General features: G+C 32.1%; 1 long non-coding RNA gene across 1 annotated transcript in view; it reads right to left on the reverse strand.

Moving 5' to 3' along the window:
* Positions 1 to 888: 888 nt before the first annotated feature.
* LOC140689786 (uncharacterized) overlaps positions 889 to 14,258 on the reverse strand; it is a 107,628-nt gene continuing 94,258 nt past the window's right edge. Inside the window, exon 3 of the long non-coding RNA XR_012064896.1 lies at positions 889 to 983. This is a non-coding gene — a long non-coding RNA (uncharacterized lncRNA). The remainder of the gene's footprint in view (positions 984 to 14,258) is intronic.

Here is a 14,258-nt window from a genome sequence, read left to right on the forward strand (position 1 = left end):
TCCTGATTGATTTAATCAGGCTCTTATATAAGGAAACTTGGTTTCAATTTTTGCTATTACAAACAATACTATTATCTAAATCTTTGGGTGTATATATAAATTCATGAGTTTATTCCAAAGCACACTTCCAGAGTGGCTGACGAACTGATGGAAATGCCCATCAGGAAGGATGGCTGAAGGACTCAGGGTGGCCTTATACTTAATGTAGGCATTCTTCCTGTGGCAGTGTAAATGCTTCTGCCCTCTTAATCCCTCCTTGTCCCAATCTTCCAAAAAGTTCTCTACACTCAATGTTTCATTTGCGTGGGCTACGTTATTGTTTTGTGAGGAAAAAAAGAATTCAGAGTGTGAATCTGGAATGATTTGGTGGATAAAAGAGACAGGAAACACAGAAATCCAGAGACAGGCTGGAGGAAGAGTAACCATTAAGCACTGAGGCTACCTGGATTTCACTGACATTTTGAGAACTGTTTCCTCCTTCCACAAGGTGGGTATCAAGATTCAAGGCAATCTTATCTAGATCTCAAGGAAGACAAGGTGGCCCCAGCTGACATCTGGGTTACATATTTCATGCCCAAACATCCAAGGAGGGGGAAAATCAGTCAAGCTAACTCTTTTGATTTCATGTAAACAAAATAACCAATTGATGGACTGATTGCTTCACTTGTTTTGGATTTCTGTATACATAGCCACATGCCAGTGATCAAAAATAAATCATCATTTTCAAATTCAGAACAATGTACAGAACCATGCTATATTGTTCACAACAATCTATGTCATAAAGAACAATGTATCTACTAAAGTCATTCTCACTTCTCATTTTTGCAAGGTACCAAAAACATTAATTATAGCCAAGTAATGAATAATTATTACTTACCCAGAATGCAAACAGCTTCGTTCATAATTGTGACTTCTTTGCCTTTCTTCCTTCTATCAGTAGTGTGGCACTTTACTATTCATGGTTATTTTCACAATAGGGTAGACTGAGAAAAAAGAATAGAAATCGATATTAATATTTTTAACTGCCCTACTAAGTGTTTAAGGGCAATACCAATATTTTTATTAAATAAGTTAGGGATTTCCATATTTTTAATTCATGTTTTCATTTAATTTTTTAAAAACAAATACTGTTTCAACTATCAGAAATGAGCCAATTACTATCCATTCCCCTAAATTAAAAATTTAGAAAGACATTGAGTAGCACCTACTTGTACCTGTGTATGAAAATCATTATACATCCATTGTGGAAAATACAAGTATATATTAAAAAACTGACTGGTTTGCTCTGCTTGCTTGTAGTTTCTATATTTCTATATTATTTTGGAAAATTGGAACTTAATAAATTATGCAGATGTTAAGCTAAAATGTGGATTATCAAAATAAATTAGAAAATCTACTCCAGTAAAGATCCTTTAATAATTATTATAAATCTAGAATTATATAGCTATAGGCCTATTCCCATGGCTTCAATTATCATCTGTTCAAAACTTATATCTAGACTAGATTCCTCTTCTGAATTGCAAATATGCATCTCCAGCTGTCTGCTAGAAATACCCACTTAGGGTTTCCAGGCACACCTCAAAGTCAGCAAGTTCAAACTACCTAATAAAGTTTTTCCACCTAAAGTTGATTTTGCCTTCAGAGTTTCTCATCTTAGTTAAGGGCAGCACCATCTAGGCATCCAATTGATCAAGCAAAATTCCTTCTCACCTTTTCTCTCACTCTTCATATCCAATTACTAGGTCTTGTTTAATTTGCCTCCTAAATATTTCTTGGCTTGTTTTAGTTCTTTCCATCCTCACTGTTTCTAGGCTAAGATCACTACTTCCCTCACCTGGGTGACATGGTCCACCTGAATGGGGCCCCTCAAATTGTAGAGCAGACAATGTTTGGAGCCCTTCTAACCTAATCTTTTATCACCTTTCTCTCAAACTGTACCCTGTAACTTATTAAATATCTTTTAAGTCCTTAAACATTTCATGCTCTCTTACTTTGGAGTCTCCAGACGAGCTGTGCCCTTTGCCTAGTGTATGTAGCATAGATATATATGTAGCATATGTATGTATTATGTATATGTTTGCATATGCTATATATATTTATATACACACATGTATATATAGTTTGCTCTGAGAAACTCTTTATCATCACGCCTATGATCCAATTTGGAAAATTGGAACTTAATAAATTCTACCACATTTCACTATAAATCTATGCATTATTTCCTTTTTCTTTCATAAAATACTCTAACATTCACAGCTCGACCACCATGGCTGGGTTGGGTGTCCCATCTATATAATTGCAAAATATCTGTTATTTTCTAATCAGAGCACTTATTACTTTTATTATAATTACTCATTTGGCTGAGTATGCCCTCTGAGGGCATTAAGGATGTGTATTTTTTTTTATCACTGTGTCTTCAATATTTAGCACAACTACCAGGGTAGACACAGGAAATATTTCCTAAATGGAAGAAATAATGAATCAATACATATGTGTCAATATTTCAGGCAAAAATACAATAAGGCAAAGATCATGACCTTATTCAACCCAAGAATTATGGTGAAGTAGGAGATATTTGTAGATAGGGTTAATGTCTTTATGTTTATTCCATCTGTAAGGTAAATTGTAGTGCTTATTCTTTGTCTCCAAAAGCTGAGGGTTACTAACACTGCCTCTCTAAGTAGAAATGCTCCAGGAAAGGCTGGGGTCCATGACGTGCCATTTCCTGATTTCGCCATGTCTGGACACGACAGCTCAGTTCTAGATGAACGCAGCCAGACAACTCCCAAGGCTGTAAATAAAATCTCAAGTTGCCAGAATATTCTTTTCAAAACAATAATTATTAGCACAACAAAATCACGCAAATAAGAAATGGAAAGGGCATGACAGGTCATCTAATCTCTCCTGTGAGAATTCTCTCTTAGATGTTGGCCTCAGTGCTCTTCAGGATGAACTTTAAGTGCAACCAGTGACGTAAACCCACCGTTGTCCTCAGAAGGCTGCTGTGTAAACCAAAAGTTTTCATTGCTTCTACTTGGATAAAATGCTTTTAAATCTGCCTTTTCCTCAATGTGCGCATTTTACTCTAGTTTTCTTGTGCCTCTATCTTTTCAGGTTTTATGAATAAAAATAAGTGGTGATATAATCTTGGAGTAGTAGTTTTCATTCAACTAAGAGTTCAGTTACAAGCAGCAAATGTACTCTTTCCATTTAAAGGTAAACCCAATGGGGACAATAATGGTTTTCTTTTCTGTTAAACATGTTTTTATTTCATTCTGTTGATGTTTAAAAATTGAAAGGGGTACGTAAGAATTTGTTCGCAGGTTAAATCTTCAAGAGAATCTTCAGGCTCATTTGCTGTGATGCAAAAAATTGCAATGGGATACTGTTTATATGAGCTGTCGGCCAGAACTGGGAAATGTTTAGATTATACAGGATGCTATGAAAGTTATTTTTATTTAACATTTTAATCTTATTTTTGCTTGAGAATTTTGCTGGTATCATCTCAATACATTACTCTTTCATGTAATTAAACATACCTTTGTTTAGTGTATAAGGCAATACGACTTTTCATCGGCAATATTTCCCAAACATTAGTCTTCTGTGTACCTGAATGTTGACCATATCTTATACTATTTTACCATTTTCCAGTGAATATTTTTCTTGAGATGGCATTCTTGTTCCAACTTAAATATATTTCAAATTATGTTTATGCCATTTAATCACTTGCTATTTTCTAATACATATAAATGCATACAATTTAAAGTATTATTGGATAACTTCTAAAATTATCTTTTAGCTCACATTTTGGAAAAGCCATTCTACCACATTTCATTATCAATCTATACATAATTTCCTTTTCTTTCATAAATGACTCTAACATTCACAGCTATTTTTTTCTTTTTATTATTGATGTATAGTCAGTTTATAATATTGTGTCAATTGCTGGTGCACATGTTTCAGTCATACATGTACATACATACATTAGTTTTCATATTCTTTTTCAATATTGGTTACTACAAGATATTGAATATAGTTCCCTGTGCTATACAGTATGAACTTGTTTAGCTATTTTATATTTAGTAGCTAGTATCTGTAAATCTTGAACTCCCAATTTACCCCTTCACACCCCCTACCATATCTGGTAAACATAAGTTTGTTTTCTATATCTGTGAGTCTATTTCTATTCTGTAAATAAGTTGAATCAGAGTCCCCTCCAATTATGTGCCCAGGAGTGGGATTGCTGGATCATATGGTAAATCTCTTTTTAAATTTTTAAAGGATCTCCATACTGTTTGTCATAATGGCTGCGCCAAACTACATTCCCACCAACACTGTATGAGGGTTCCCTTTTCTCCACACCCTCTCCAGCATTTATCATTTGTGGACTTTTTAATGATGGCCATTCTGACTGGTTTACAGCTATTTTCTGATAGTCTCCTAGCAGTTAAAAATCTGTATCGTATATATTATATTTTAAATTTGTCATTTTGTTCTTTTGTTACTACAAAAACCCATCTAATTTAAACAAATATAGAGAAACCACAAGCATGATTTATAAAAATTAAATGATTAATTTTTTTCTTTCACACGTTTCTAATAGAGGTGCTACTGAACTTCAATAAGCAGGTATAATGTATAATAATACCTAAAATATTTTAAACATTCTGTTCTATTGACACTAGTTATTGCCTAAATATTAAGCACTCATACTTTTTTACATAATAAACATTTTTAAAAGTCAACTTAAGTCAGACATAAATTCTAAATTAGATATTGATTTATATGAACTCATATTTAGGTCTGATTGTTTTCTTTGGTTACTATATTGGGTACCTCTGAAAACATTTCTACTTCAAAATTACTAAGGAAAAATAGTTTTAACCACCAATAAATAAAAGCTTACGGAACTTTGACCATTGTGAAAACCTGCTGCAGTTATCCTCTGAGTGGATCCATTGCCATCTCTTGTTTTTGTTTATGATCTTTTAGCCAGTTCCCAGTTCCGTGTGACTCTGTTCTCATCCAAAGCAATTATAATTCATTTGCAAGTAAAAGTTCATGATCCACTGTTTCAAATGCTTCACTGGAGCCCAAATACATGACATCGATTCCATCCTCTTCATCCAATTAGTTCTGTAACTCTGTCAGACAAGCCTATCATCATGGTCTGGCATGATTTGTTCATTACGGACCATGCTGCTCAAGGTTCCATTGTCTTCTAACTGTTTACAGATTGTCCTTCAATTTTTTCTTCCTTATTTCACTCCATATTGATCTATTGCTTAGTTGTGTGTAAACAGTTGATTTATTTGGGCATGTTTACAAAGGAGAAAATCTGAAGGAAAGTAACTTGTAGAATCACTTTAATAGCTTTCTGCAAATTACACAGCATTTAAATGAGATGCATTGCGATCTTGGGTCTTGTTTTATATTTCCTTAATTTTACATAAAATCCTTTTCATGAGAATTAATAAATATTTCTGCATTGTTAATTTGTGGGTCCTTGTATTTTCAAAGGACAATGAAACTAGGCTAATGAGAGAAGAATGTTTTGGCTCAGAGGGTTTATACAATAAAGCAATATGTTCCATCATGACTCAGATAGAAAATGAGCTAATTGTAGGACAGAGTGGAGTAAATTAAAGAGGATCTAAGAAAGTCTACATAAGGGAGAAATTAATTTATAACATTTATTTATAATATATAATTACAAATATTTGAATTTTTATAAATATTTGAATGGCTGTGATATAAAACTGTAAAAGTAAAAAAAAATCATAACCTTTAATATTCCTGACGCCTCAACAACCCATTCATGGCAATTATTGGTAAGATCTGTAATAAGCAATAGTTTTAATGATATCAATTACCACTTGTATTGGCTCCAATTTCTATAATAGTTAAATTGTTTCATTACACATGAATAAGCTTAAAGTGTAGAAAAGTCTGCTCCTTTAATGTTTCTCCTGGAAATCTGCTGATATTTGCTGATTGTATAGCAGTGTGTTTTTCTTAAAAAAAAAAAAAAAGAAATTCACAATATAGCAATTGCTTTCAACCTTCAAAATTATTAAAGTCTGAGAAATTAAGGATTTCTAAATTATATTTCCTTCTGTTCAGGGTAATTAAAAAACATGTTTGTAAAAAGCTGTAATTTTTATAAAGTTATTTTCAAATTGAATATCCATGTGTATATTTTGTCTTAACCTTATTCAATTCAGTAAGAAGGTATTTACATTTATAACTAAAGAAGGTGCTTATTTTTTAAGTAGATAAATATCTGATCAAATTTCAGGCTAGGATTTGACCACAAAAGGGCTTGGCAATTTGAAATTTAAGTAGGCATATGTTCAATAGTCCTATAATTGCTCATAGGGGCAGGAGGTGGGTGTTTACAATCAAAGAAAAGGGAAAACTTAGTTCATTTTTTTCCAATCAAGTCACTAGTTTCTGGAGAATTCTGTAAAATTATAAATGAGAAAGAGTAATAAATTTTTGTAAATTTAATTACACATGATCTAAAGGCTAACTGACATGTAATATTGAAATAGTGTAGAAGAAAGTGAAAAAATGTTTTCTTAATTGAAAAATTTTTTATAACACTTTCTATTTGAAGAGTTAGATCCCCCTCAGATTTGCTTACTAACAATGTGTTTATTTATTCCTTCAAGATTTAAATAAAAAACATACTAAAGGGTGATTCCAAATCTCAAAATTTTAATTCTTATTTTCCATGTTTAATATTGATAGCTCTTTTTATTTTTTAAAGGTTCTTTTTATTGTTCTGATAAACACATTTGATGATTAAACATTTCCCACTGAAAGTATAAGGTTTTTCTGTTGTAGTCACATGAATGAGCATACCACATGGTAATACAATAAAAAAAAACTGACAATGATGGTCTTTTGGGTAACACAGTAGAGCCTAACACAGGTAAAAGGGCCCTTCCCTGCCTTGTTCATCTCAATTTATTCATTAAATACGTTAAACTTGGAAAATTTAAATTTTTAAATTTTTTTGCTTACAAGAAAATCTATATTTGCATTTTTAATAGTAGAAATTCTAGATTCACAGAAACAAACAAAAAAGTCACTAAATTAAGACATAAGTCTGATTTAAATTCACTAGAAAACATTTTTAACTGTTTCCATATGAGACCTAAAAAGGCTAATAAGAAAATAATTTGTATTTCTACTTCAAAGCATTTTTTATTATTTTAATTTAAATATGTATTTATTATCATTTGTCTAAGGAAATATCATCTGTTCAGTGATGACAGGAGAAGTATGTAATCTGTTCTCTACGGAAGTCTTGATATCTAGAATAATACTTGATCTGATACATAGAAAACCCTTGGTACGTATTTGCTGAGTGAATTCATGCATCAGCCAGGGTTTAAGCAGAGAAGAAGAAACAGTAGAAGATCTGTTTTAAAAGCCCCTACCACTCCACCATCTTGACTGGAAATCTCCCCAGGCAGAATTCCTTTTCCATCACGGAAGTCTCAGCTCTACTCTTCAGGCATTTCAACTGATTGATCAGGCCCACTCAGGTTATCCAGGATAATCTCCCTTACCTACAGGGAACTAACTTATTATGGATTTTAATCACATCTGGAAAATATCCTCATAGAAGCATCTAGATTAATTCTTGATTGAGTAACTAGAGACCGTAACCTAGCCAAGCTGACACAGCAAGACTTGGATAAACGGAGCAGGCACTATCTTTTTCCATAGTAGATAACTCATCCTTGAGAATTTAAACAGAAGTAGATTGTCCACCCTAAAGGTACCATTTATTTAGCACTTATCATATGCTTTTAAGTCTGTCTGATTTTAAGCTTTTGATGTATATTAATCATTTCCAATAATTTCAAGAACCCTGTATTTTGTTCTCATTTTACAGAAGAGAAACTTGACATTAAAAAAGAGTAAGAAATCTTCAAAGTTAACCAGCTGGTGAGGATTGAAAACTAAAATATATTACTGCCAAAGCCCTAACTCTTAAAAACTATAATCCTAGTATGGCATTATTAAACAAAAATTGGCATATAGAGAAAGGGAAAAAAAGAAATGTTTAAGTGTGTTATTTGAGTCAAGAATTTCGAACTCATTGCAATATACTTGTCCTTGACTCCTACTCTCTACTGATGTGTTCATCTATGTCACTCTTCAGCATTCCTGAGAAAGTGCTGAAAGAATATAGGATGGTTGAGATAATGATTATAAAGATATTTATCATCATTTGTGTCTTATTACAACAGAATACTTTGAAAGCCACTAAAGTGCTTTTTTTAGCCAACAACAGTAGGAAAAACAAACTTTTCACATGTTCAACTGTCAAAGCTTATGCTAAAATTATTATTGATTTTTATTTTATTCAATGTCTGGGTCTAGTTTTCAGAAATTTTCAAAACTGAAAAGTAAGATCAAGATCTCAGCTTTTTAGCATGCAATAAATTATTTCTCTATGGCAGTTTTTTATTCTACTTTCTCTTATTCTGCTTTACTACTTAGCTTTCTGATTTACATAATTAAGCCCCTAACTACCATTATGTACATATCTTAAATATAGTCTGGTCTTCTAAATCATATAGAAATAATAATGAGAGAGATCAAAAAGAATTTACCTATATGTAATCAAATAGGTTATTCTTTATTACAAATTTTAATTAGTACTGCCTAGTCTAAACTTACAGAAGTTGGGACTTTGATAGTGAATTTGATTTGTGAATTTCATAATCAATGTCAACCTGCTCATTATTTTACAAACCTAAAAATTCTAATGATAAAATGACATCTTAAGAAATAAAGTTAGTAATTCATTTTAGCTTTTTCACAACAAAAAACTAATCCCTTTATACGATATTAAACATAATTTTCTTTAATTTAATGTTTAGGCTACAATGCTAGCTATAAGTTAGGTGACTGTGCAAAAAATGGAAATGAAAGAGAACTTGCAGAAAAGTCCAGATACAGTCCAAAAAGAAGAAAGCCTTCCCAAAAGAAAGAAAAATGAAAACAGATGCAGTGTCATCCTCCATTATGTTAGCCCATGCATGGTTCTTGCTAAAGAACAGACATTCAGTCTGCTTTGAATTATTTGTCACTTGGCTTCTTTATACTTCCATGCCTTATTTTGCATTTTGTTCACTACTCATTGTGTTACACAATCTACATTCTGCAAAAATTATGTTAATATATATTCTTACCAAGGATTAAGCTATGTATAGCCAAGTTTAGAACCTTCACAAACCTTGATGGTTTAGACTTTGCAACCAAACTTAATCATTTGGGGGTCCAGGTTCACTTGTTCTTGGCCCAGTTGAATGTAAAAGTCCAATGAATTTGACTTTAAAAGGCTAATAAAATATTCAAAAGACTTCTTGCACATCAAATAGCTCTTAAGACAGAACATTTTGATGAATTTAGTGTACATGAATCAGAAGCATATGGATTAAATTTACCTTAAAATACTCCTGGGTTTAAGAATTAAGAGAAAATGTGCTTGGCAAAACACATTTTGGGTTTTGCCTAACCCAGAACATTGGAAAAGTAGTTCAAGATGTTTGACGGACCCAAAACATGGCTAGGTTCACCCATCCCTAGTTTCCTGTAGTAATAGCAAAGGACAGGCAGAGGCAGATTTTAGGTGTATAAATCTAACTCAGGTTTTTATCATGGTCATCCAAAACTATTGGATAACTTGAGAATGCCTTATCTTGTCTAAATCAAATTTGTGCTATGTGCTTTATACAATCTTGATTAAGGACTGTAGAATGCGTGTTTTACAGGGAGGGTGTGGTTCTACATAATTATAGCAACTTCTATGTACTCACTCAACAAAAAAAGAGAAATCATAAGGTTCATGCTTACCTAGAGCATATCAAGAGATGCAGAGACTTCAATATTAATTTCAATGACTATTAATTTGAGTTGAATAAGAAGTTCATCATTAATTTCTACTTCTAAAAGTAATAGAAGTATGCTAAAGGAGACAGGGTGTCAGAAAGAAGGAACATATACTATAGTCAATATTATGACATTTTATTTCCTTTTTCCAACACAGTTTTATTCCTACACAAGAAATGGGCAGTATGTATGAGCAAGTCATTAAATTATTTGGCTATTACTTTTTACCACAAGCAACTATTCATTCCTGATTTAGGGAACTTCCATTAATAACTGAACTGCTTTTCAGTTGAATTTATGACTAGATCTTTATTTTTGAGTAAAAAATACAAAAGAAAAAAATTACTTATCTGTTATCTTTCTTCTCTCCCAATAAACAAATAGACACAGATCACTGACTCACATTACTATAAACAAATTCTTGTCAATTGATGGCGCAAAGTATTTCAAACTACAGTATAAGATATTCATATTGTAAAATAGGGTTCATTCTGTAGGAATGCTAGTGACCTTAATAAAGGTAATGTGTTAAAGATAATATCTAAAGGGTAATCCAAATGTGAGTTTTTGTAACAAGTAATATATAAACGTAAGGTATATTCTTGAGCTTTAAATTAGTAAATAAGAATGATATTTTAATCATACAAGCTTGAGGATTAGAAAGTACTTCCCACAAAAAGAAAATTTATTATATTATGAAGTAATGGTAGGCAGTTTTCTGCAACATGATAAGAAATTACTAAGAAGATATAAAGATCTATTTTACACATCTTTATACACAAAGGCTAGGTTTAAAAACATAGGCTCTGTTTATTTGCTTACTCAAATAATAAATTACAAATAAGTAACATTTATTTTCAAAGAACTAAAAGGCAATTAATTGTATAAAGTAAAAGGTTTATATAAAAATGTGTGAATATAGAGAATATTTCTTCTTTTAATAACAAGAAAAATAGAACTACAACACTTCAAAATAACACTTTCCATCAGCCTTAACTTTCTGAAACTCAGCAGCCAAACAAGTTCTTGGCATGCTAAAGAAATGTCATCAGTCTGCACTAAAGACATGTACATTTAGGCCCTCATTCATAGCCTTCGAATTCTTATTTACCATACAATTAATTTGATTATTCCACAACTATTTACTAAGCACCTACCAAAGGCAAGACATTGTTGGGTACAAGAGAAACACAAAGATTTTTTATTCAGAATTGTTTCTTCTCAAAAAGATTATATCTTGGGTGGATTAAGACATGTATAAAGACTATTATTAAATGTGGAAATTTATACAAAATCAGTGCAGAAAGCATCCTATGGATTCTTGAAAGAGAGTTCTTAAGTAGAGTCTATGAGAAAAAAGCATAATGCCAAGAAAAGTAATGGCTGAAAATCTTACATTAAGGGTTGGCACAGAAAAATGTAAAAGAAGACAAAAATTACACTGCTTAACAGTTTAACAATGGGTGCTAATAGGAACCATTTAATTTACATTGAGCTTGTTTTGTTTAAAAAGATAAGGAAATGTAGAACATATATTTAACCAACTTGAATTTAATGCAAATTTTGTATCATATGTAGACAATTGCACACATGCTGTGCATAAGATATTATAGTGTGTGTATAAATAAATAATGCAAATAAGTATAGAATGCTTAATGCTGTATAACAGGACAGCCCTGGGGCAGGGACTAGATTCTAGCAGAAGGTAATTTCATAGTTGTCTGTGAGGAAAACTGTCAATTAGCTTAAAAAATCTTTGGTTACTGATGAATTATAATTAAGGAATATATTTAGCCTGCTTCCAGCTAAGTTGATAGAGATTAATAGAAAATATTAGCTATCTAGATGTGTGTTCCAAGGGACTACATGTAGCCAAATTACCAGGAGAAGTTGCTAACAAGAGCAGTTTTCTGATATCGTAACTTCTGGGAGTAAGGACCATCTATTCTAATTGTTAACAAGATTTTCAAATGATTCTTAAGCACATTAACTTTTAAAAACTACTCTTCTAAGTTCTTTCAGGAATCTTTTTGGAAAGACAACAGGGAGAGTTTTGGCAGGTAGCCAGTGAGCAGATATCTAAGAGCATTATTCTCTTATGCTATAAAAAGATACTCTAATGCAAATAACAGTAATTTGTAAGATTTGTGGCGGAGACATACATTTTGCCAAATGGAGATTTCATACTAGAGCCATTTATTAGCTATATATTGACATTTACTATACATAGATGGTTTAATTTTATTTATGAGCCAGATATTGTTTTTCTATCTTATTACTTTCATATGTCAGCTTAATACAAGCTGTAACATGCTTACACACTTGGCAGCACCTTTTATTAAGAATTTAGGAAAAAGTGAAAGAGCTCAGATAGAAAAGTACATTCCCCAAACTACTGATCCATGAGGCCAATGTTATCAAACACTTTAAAGAAGTTCCCATCAAAAATTATTTTCTAGTTTTCTAGTTCTAATTTTCTAGTGTGGGTTATGTTTCAGTTATATGGAAAATATATTCATGGGGAAAGATATTCTTTAACCATCTCAGATAAACTAGACATAACTAAGATTATGTTTTCATATTACTTCTTTCTTATTTGTTTATAGATCCATAATAAAATATAAAAAATAAAACCATTTGAGGGAGTGAAATAGAAAAAGATACAACATATCAACAACCATCATGGAGTGACACATATGCAAAGGCAGAATGAAACAAATACGAAGAAGTACCAAGAAATATATAGTGTAGGGAGACGAAGGAATAAAAAGGGGCAGAAAGGTAACATCTCCCCTACGCACCCTGTCCCACCCAGATCACCTTCACTTTCAGCATTTTCTGGTTAAAAAAGAGTGGTCTTCAGGCATTAACGCATTCAACCTCTCCCTCCCCATAATTTCACCACAACATACCCACTTACCTACCTCCATACACGTTTTACCTTTTTCCTCTGATCTGAGAAAGAAGTGATCCTGCTGTCTAAGGCTATCTTTATACTTCCATTTCTCCTCTCCTGACAGCTTCCCTCCCTTTCAAGTCACCTTCTATTCACAGGCAAAGTTTATATCAAAAAGTCTTGACAAACACTTCCATTTAGTTATTGCCCATTCTTTCTTCAACTCACTTGTAATTGAATTCCACTCCCACTGTGCCACTAAAATTACTCTTACTAATGTCACCAGTGGTTAAGCCTAATGGAAGTTTTGTGTTTGTTTTTTTTTTTAACTTATGTGTATCTTTAATTCTAATTCATTAATTTTACTTTTGAAAAATCTTGAATTACAAAATGTTATGATTATAATTTCGCTGTTTACTATTAGTTTGGGGAAAATACAGCCCTCTGTTTCCTTCTAGCATGAAGACTACCCCAATTGTTTAAAACTTAAGTTTTATAGGGCACTATTATCTTTACAATGCTAAACCACAGCATGCATGTATACCAGGGACAGAAATGCTTCTAAAGACAGACACCAGTCCCACACACAGAGGTATCATCAATACAATAACAAAACAGCAGCCACAGACTCTGTCCACACAGCATATTTTAGCACACTAGTCCCACTGACATGTTAGACACTAGCTTCAATAGCAACAGACCAGCCAAGACCTATAAATTGCCACTTCTTTTTACAGTTTACTAATGCTGAAAACTTTCACAGAAGTTTCTCATGCAGTTTCTTGGTGTTTTGTTTGGTTGGCAGTAAACTGTGTTTTTTGACTCTATATGAGTTTTTTTTTAATTTACATAGGTACTTTAGCAATCAGACTAGATGAGATAAAAATGTATTTTTAAGTGATTACAAGAGTTAACTGTTTTACAGAGTTGCAGTCTCCCTGATTTTCATTCCCACCCATCAAAGTGAAGAAGAAAGTGGCCAGTACTCTGAGTATGGGTCATCATTCATATGGATCAGTCTTAAGCAGAAAATGGTTGCTTCAAACTCTCCTCTGGCCACTGGGAAAATCATTTAAAAATGACTATACAATACCTCATCACAAATGTTCTGGCTTTTCAGACACAGACATGGAAGAGATTGTAGTCTATCAAAAAAAGAAATAATACTCTCAATTTTCCAAGAGTTTTTTTTTTACCATCTTTGACTATTCTGACACTGTCAGTCCTCATTCTTCCTCCTGCTGTTCATATACAGGTAAATAGCTGTATCTTGATATGAGGAGTGAGAATACATGTAAGTTTAATGTGAACATGACAATTAGTGCTATATGATAATAAATGGAAAAAAATTGACTTTATAGTTATTATTTATGATTTACTATATTATTATATATCAATGATGTACATATTGATATATTATGATAAATAATTATTTTATTATAATTTA

This window comes from Vicugna pacos, chromosome 3, assembly GCF_048564905.1.
Source record: "Vicugna pacos chromosome 3, VicPac4, whole genome shotgun sequence".
In the NCBI taxonomy this organism is placed as follows: domain Eukaryota; kingdom Metazoa; phylum Chordata; class Mammalia; order Artiodactyla; family Camelidae; genus Vicugna; species Vicugna pacos.